Source organism: Anopheles arabiensis (genome assembly GCF_016920715.1).
Source record: "Anopheles arabiensis isolate DONGOLA chromosome X unlocalized genomic scaffold, AaraD3 X_pericentromeric_contig0018, whole genome shotgun sequence".
Classification (NCBI taxonomy): Eukaryota; Metazoa; Arthropoda; class Insecta; order Diptera; family Culicidae; genus Anopheles; species Anopheles arabiensis.
The window spans coordinates 367,501-375,000 of record NW_024412096.1 but is presented as its reverse complement, the minus strand read 5'-3'; positions in this window follow the sequence as shown (position 1 = coordinate 375,000).

Below are 7,500 nucleotides of genomic sequence, written 5' to 3'. Positions count from 1 at the left end.
CCGCTTGCTAGCTCGAATTGCTCGGCTGAGCTCTGCCCTTGCTGTCCTGTGCTCAGCTGCTGCTATGCTGCGCTCCTCCAAATCAGCCGTCCGCAGCATCCGGTCACGGGCAACCTCGCAGTTGTTCCTCAGGCGAGCCAGGAGGAGACCACCAAAATGTGTTACGGTGCGGGTCTTGGTGCACTCGGGTAACCCGTTGCATCGTCTCGTCGCAGGCCTTCAACATGGCTGCGATCATACCCTCCTGGGTCGATGCGCGTTGGACAAAGTCCGCAGCGAACAGCGCCTCGAGGAATGAGGAAGGAGAAAACTGCGAGGTCTTCCATCTACGGCCAGCGTGACGCACACGCCTCTGGCTAGCGGAAGCACCCTGCCGCGATGACGGTTGCCGCTGATGTTGCTGCTGCTGCTGTTGCGATGGCTGCTGTTGCTGCTGCTGCTGCTGAAGTGACTGCTGCTGCTGCGCAGAGGACTGTTGCGCTGGCTGCTGCTGGTCCTGCAGCTGCTCGGGCGATGCTGGTGTTCCTCCCACGGTGTAGAGAACATAGCGGTGGTCTGACGCGGTGTATCTTGTGCTAACAACCCAGGTGTCAGGGCGAGCGATCGTCGGGCTCGCGAATGCCACATCCACTATACTCGGGAGAGCCACCCCGTTGCCATCAAACGTGTATTCCCGACCTTGATTAATCACGATTAGGCCAAGCTGCTCCACCATTCCGTGCAGCTCTTCCCCGCGGTCGCAAGTCCTCGGGCTGCCCCACCTCATGTCTGGCGTTAAAATCGCCGGCGACGACGACTTGAGGGTGGGAGAAGCCTTCGAGTTCTATTGCTTCCAAGAAGCGCTCGAACTCTGCGAGGTTAAGGCTTGGTGGAGCATAGCAGCTGATAAAACCACTCCGCCGATCTGCGCTGCAACCAACCCCTGAGCTTCACTGCACCACACCCGCTGTATTGGTAGCTCACCGACAGCTACCACCGCTACCGCCTTGCAGCTGCTGAATGCCCACCGGCCGTTGTTTTCAGGTGGGCGCAGAACATCAGAGAGAATGAGCACGTCTGCTTTCTCCTCTCTGGCAGCTTGCAGCACCAGGTTCTGGGCATCACGGCCATGGCCCAGGTTCGCCTGCAGAACTTTCAGGGCCGGGAACATCGTTGGGCCGAACGAGCACATTCGCTGTGGCCTATGTGGTGAGCGCCACCGCACAGTGCGCACTTTGCCTCATTCTGGCAGGATCGTGCTTTGTGTCCGGTAAGCCCACAGCGGATGCACAGATTCTGTCGATCTGCGGTGGAACGGCAGTTCGAGGCGATGTGGCCCATCTCCAGACAGCGGAAACAGCGCTGTCGCTCTGGAGGCGTTGGTGGGGCTGCTCGAACCTTGCTCACACAGTCGCACAGGAACAGTTTAAGTCCTTCCAACTGCCGAGCCGACTTCACAGGTAGCCGGATGCGTGCTCGCTTCGAACCATCCGGTAGTTCCCAAATGCTGGCAGAAACAACTCCAGCACTTGCGCCAATCTTAGCATCGAGGGCAGCAATGATATCTTCCTCCGTAGCAAGGGGATCGATATCGACTACCAGCAGCTCACCCATTTCTGTGACAAGCCGACTGACGCCTGCGTCGCCGATGATTTGCGGACGCCTTCCAGCATAAGCGGAGCGTTTGCCGTCTTGCTCAGCTCCATACGTAGCAGCCTGGCATGAGTTCGGCGGCCCTGCTTAATATGCCCTTTCATTTCGCTGTGAGCCGCGTCCAGACGAATGGCTTCGCGCACCTTCTCGTAGATGCCATCCCAGGTTTCGCCTTCACTGGGAGACACCTCGATGATGTCGGGCCTCGGCTTTCGCTTACGATGTTGCTGATGTTGCTGCTGCATACGCTCCTGCTGCTGCTGCTGCGAGCCGGCGACCGCCTGTCGCTGTGGCTGACGCTGCTGCTGCTGCTGCTGCTGCTGCTGTTGCTGTTGCTGCTGCTGCTGGGAACGTGGCTTACCCGTAGCTTTTCCGCGATATCTACGCCGCACGACCTCACTAAAGGTGAGTTCCGGCACAACGTCTACGCGGACGGCTGTCGATGCCTCGCTGCGCGGCGGCATGACTGCGCGCGACGTCGACGCGCGGGGCTGCTCCTGCTCGTGCTGGTTCCGCTGCTGCTGTTGTTGTTGCTGCAGCTGCGGCGCAGAGGGTCGGCGCGGCAGCGGGAGTCGGAGGTTGGCGCGGACTAGCTGACGGTTGTCCGCCGGCAACCTTTGCTGCCAGAAGAGAGTTGAGCACGTCTCGGTCGCGCTGATGTGCGGCGGCGAGCTTCTCCATCTGTGCCTCCAACTTCTCCTCTCGTCGTTTTGCCTCCTCCTTTTCCTCTTGTAGCAGTTGGCACATGCCAGTTATCTGCTCGGAGAGGCGAGCATTTTGCTCCTTCATTTCTGCATTCTGCTCCTCTAGTCGTTGGATTGTTGCCTTAAGCAACTCGAGCTCCGGTGTGGCCGTGGCGGCCTTGGATGCCACGGCGGGCTTGTTGTTGCCTGTGACACTGACCCTAGGCAGCGCCACTCGAGGCTCGGTCACAAACAGCTTCGAGCCAGATGCCAAGCTGCTACGGCAGTCCACAGAGACTGACCTCGCACTCGCGCGCGTTGACATCCCGGATGATGCCATCATCTTTGCCGACTTTCAGGTTGGTGGGTTAAATAACCCTGGGGTCGATGTGACCCCGGGGGTCGGTTGACCCCGGGGGGTCGAGATGACCCCAAGTATGCAGCGCCGTCTAGCTGGTGTTCTGCCGCTCAATCGCTGCTGTAGAATCCTTCTTCCACGCTGGTTTTCCACTATGGTCCGACTTGCGACCCCCCTGGTGGGCTGGGGGGGAGGGGTGGCGGGTGGCGAAAAATTACGAGAGGGTGCGTCGCTCACGTGGGGAATGGATCCGCACCAATCCCGAATTTTTTCCGGCACTTTTCACGTCCAAATTGCGCTGCCCGCTTTTTCGACCCTTTTGGACCTATTTTAGGGATTTTCGAAAAATTCGAGCAGTTTTCGAGTTGCTCGAACTACTCGAATCGAGCAGATTCGAGCTGCCGCGGGCACTACACTTCTTCCCCGAATTTTCTGCGCACTTTTTGTAAACTCGAGCACTTTTCGAGCAGTAACGGACTTTTCAAATTTTTGCCCCTTGGGAACTGCTCCCTGGACAAAATTTGTCCCTTGGGTATTATAGAACTGTCACCAAGAAACGTCAAAAATTTTTTCACGATTTTCACAAATTTTTTGATGCAATCTTATTGTACGCATAAAAACAAGCACAACGGTGAAAACCGCACACGAATCCGAGCAAAACTCGCGGAGTTATTCGCGATTTGCTATTTATTTCGATTTTTCCGAAAGCACGTGCTCCGGCGGTAGCACCCCGACACTTTTATTTTCTCGTTTTTCACCGATTTTCGTTCTGTTTCTTTTAAATTCACGTTCAGCGTCACTACGCGCACCTTTAAAATCACATCCGGCACGAATCCGTGCGTTTTTCACTGAGTTATTCACATTCAAAGTTCCCCATACAAATTGTATGGGGATGTACTACACTTTTATGCACTTTAAACTTCTCAAAACGTCTCGAAAACACTTTTAAACGCTTTAGAAGCGTCGAATTATCCAGAATCGAGTGTTTCCGGCGCTGATATCACACAGTTTTGCGCATTTTTCCACACCCGGAAATTTGGTGCTACCGGGGGGCAAATGTACACAGAACAACACGAATTTTTAAAGCGCAAAAATCACAGAAATTCGACCAAATAACACTATCTATAGGTAAATTGGGTGCTCTGAACACGATTTTGAGGGTTTCAGAGCGATCCGAGGCCGTTTTACACACTTTTTTTGCACACTTTGTCGGAGCGTGTTTACATACGTCTGTACCCGACGGCTACTCGATGAACACTCACAGGGATAACTGGCTTGTGGCCGCCAAGCGTTCATAGCGACGTGGCTTTTGATCCTTCGATGTCGGCTCTTCCTATCATTGTGAAGCAAAATTCACCAAGCGTAGGATTGTTCACCCTTTCAAGGGAACGTGAGCTGGGTTTAGACCGTCGTGAGACAGGTTAGTTTTACCCTACTGGTGTGTGCTTATAGTCGCTATCTTAACGGAATTCCTGTGCAGTACGAGAGGAACCACAGGTACGGACCACTGGCTCAATACTAGTCCGACCGGACTTTGGTATGACGCTACGTCCGCTGGATTATGCCTGAACGCCTCTAAGGTCGTAGCCAATCCGAGCTGATAGCGCTTCTCAAACCCATTAGGTGTTCGGAAGCTAGCGGGCCTAACAACCCTCTGAGATCCGTTGGAGTCTGCGTCTGCAGCCCGGCGTCTCATCCCGCTATACCTAGGCCGCAATGAGTGGAGTTCGCTGCACGTGTTAGTACCGTAACTGGGAACGCCGTTGGCTTGAGCTCTGCCCAACGTGGATATACCTAGTTTCGACACCTATCAACCGCCCGCAAACGACGGGACTTCAGGCTGGGAGCTGCGAGTTGTAGAGATGCGTTCGCATCGATCCTCTCAGGCGACCCATGCTTGGTGGTTTGTCCGTGTGCCCCTTCCTCGATGTGCGCAAGCTCGTCTTGGTCTGGGGACCACGTCGACACAGGGGATACTCTTGTGAGAGCATGAGTGTACTAAGTTGAGTGTAGCAAGGGAACGCGTGCCCCTTCCTCGTTGGCGTAACTAACCATCTTGGTCTGGGGACCGTGGTACCGTGCTCTGGTGAAGCTTGGTGCGTGCTCCTTCCTTGTCAGACGAGTGACTTGACCTGGTCTGGAGACCGTTCCTTTATACTAGTGGACAAGAGTTGGCTACTTCCGTGTCAGACGAGTGACTTGACATAGGATGGAGAAGGACACTTAACACTAATGAGCTTGTCGGCGTGCCTCGTTCTCGACTTGATTGTCTTGATGTGAGGACCGTGCGGACCACACCAGTAAGCTTACACATGCTCGTTACAAGTTGTATAAGTTGACCCGTTTGGCCCGGTTGCCTTGCACATGATGGTGTTGACCATGTTCGGTTAACAGGTCGTGTGTCGAGGTGGTCGGCCTTGGTAGTAGGATGTCTTGTGCATGTGACGTGTTGACCTGGTTTGGTCGGTGTGTCGTCGTGTACGAGATGACCTACTTACCCGTCAGTTTTCCAAGTTGTATCATGTGTTGACTTAGTTGACGTGTCATGTGCTTGGATGATTAGCGTACGGGTCATGTATGGTGCGCTTGCTTCAGTTGAAGGGATGTACTAGTACAGTTGTGTTAATTGTTTATTTCACGATCTGGTCTTTTGGCTGGATCGTGAAAAAACGCTAAGTCCCAAATCCTGAACTCGAGAAGAAAGCGCCAATGACAACGTTTTTGACTGGAGCTCCCTAGCATTCGGCTTTTTCTACTTTGAAGGGATGTACTGTTGTATGAATTGTTTATTCACGAACTGGTCGTTTGATTGGATCGTGAAAAAATCGCTCAGTCCCAAATCCTGAACTCGACAGGAAAGCGCTGATTGCAAACATTTTGACTGGAAGTCCCTTGAAAATGGCGTTTTCGTTATTGGCATTATGTGGCACGTTTATTGTGGCTAGAACATTAATTATTCACCAAATGGCACCAAAGCTTGGCAAAAGTCGCGAAACACTCCTATCTCGACGCACCAGCAATCGCAACTTGATGCAAAATAAATTGCACGAGCTAATGATACTTGTACCATGCACAGTACACCGTACCAAAATATACCCCTGAAAGTGTGCAATTTGGTGCTACCCTAGGGAATATGTATGGGGAAGCCTAGCTACGTGTGTCGCACGTTCCAAGTTGCATGGACGTCGAACAGAGGCATGCAAAAGCACCTATCTAGGGAATTACTCTACGTTCTAGTAGCAAGTGCGATTTTCCGGTCCAGCACGGCAGTACGCCTGCACGCATACACTCCATGTACCAGAAATGTACCAACCTAGGCGTTGCTCAGTAGCTTTTAGCGGCACATAGAAAAAGTATTCGAGTTCAGATTTTTGTGACTTGGCGTATTTTTTAAAACTAATAACGAAAATTAAATTTTAAATCGGTAAACGGCTAGGAGTTGCTCAGTAGCTTTTGGCGGCACATAGAAAAAGTATTCGAGTTCAGATTTTTGGGACTTAGCGTATTTTTAAAACTAATAACGAAAATTAAATTATAAATCGGTAAACGGCTAGGAGTTGCTCAGTAGCTTTTTGCGCAACGTGGCAAAAGTATTCGAGTTCAGATTTCTTGGACGTAGCGTATTTTTCAATCATAATAAACCGAATCAAACATAACAATGATGAAACTTACACCATGTCCCAAGGTTGTGCACAAAACGTAACGATAAAGTGCTGGCGAAGTTAGAGGTGCACCAAAATTGTGTACCGATCAGGGAAAGTACTCTACGTTCCTATGATTTGGGTGAAAAGTGTTGATTAACTGCTGGTAAGAATAGACAGTTGCTTATCATACACATCGCAAACGAACACCCCTTAGTGAGCATTAGCAAAAGTCAATGGCACAAAGCAATTGCAATACAAACTGATCAAGTACATTAAAGAACGCTAAGTACCAGGACTTCTTTCCAAGAATGGTGTCCGCGACGGGAGGGCAAGCGTCCTTCCCAGGTTTTCCTAGTAAACCTTGTATGGTAAACATACCCAAGCGTGTCTGTAAGCACGCAACGAAAGTCACGAACGGGCACATACCTAGGGAATGTACTCTACGTACTTGGACTTTTGTCCAAGAATGGTGTCCGCGACGGTCGGGCACTGCGACGCAATAACCAAATCCTAGGATTGTAACTTTAGTGTGCACAAACATAAACATTAACGCGTTCGCTCGGGCTGCGCCGTCCGTGTTGAACACAAATGTGGGTGATTATATGCGTGGAGGGACAAAAACATACGAGGAGGAGACAGTTTTCTGCACGATGTGCACAGAGCTCATTTCGTCGTCCCGGGCGAATGGAAAAACACAAACATCGCGAGTATCGTTCTAGGTTTCTGTCTATAAAAGGGCAGGCCAAAAGGTGACCGGTTGAGATAAGCATTTTAAGCATACAAACACTTTATTGGAACTTTTGATACAAAAACAAGGTACGTACATGTAGGTTGTACCAACATGGACATCTATGAACGCGTACGCTCGGGCTGCGCCCTCCGTCTTGTACTTTCCTGATCGGTACACAGTTTTGGTGCACTGCTATTCCGACCGGCAACTTGTACCAACATATACATCCATGAACGCGTAAGTAGTGTACTTTCCCTGATCGGTACACACTGTTGGTGCACGGCATAAGAAAAGAGCTAAAATGGTCAAACTCAATCCATTTCAACAATAGATAGTCGATAGTAGCTGTGCCGATGAAGTAGGGCACGATGCAAGTTAATGTTGTTTAATGAATAACATGTCCGCCATACATTTCAGTACAAAATTGCTCGGTCAGACCTACAAAGTGCTATA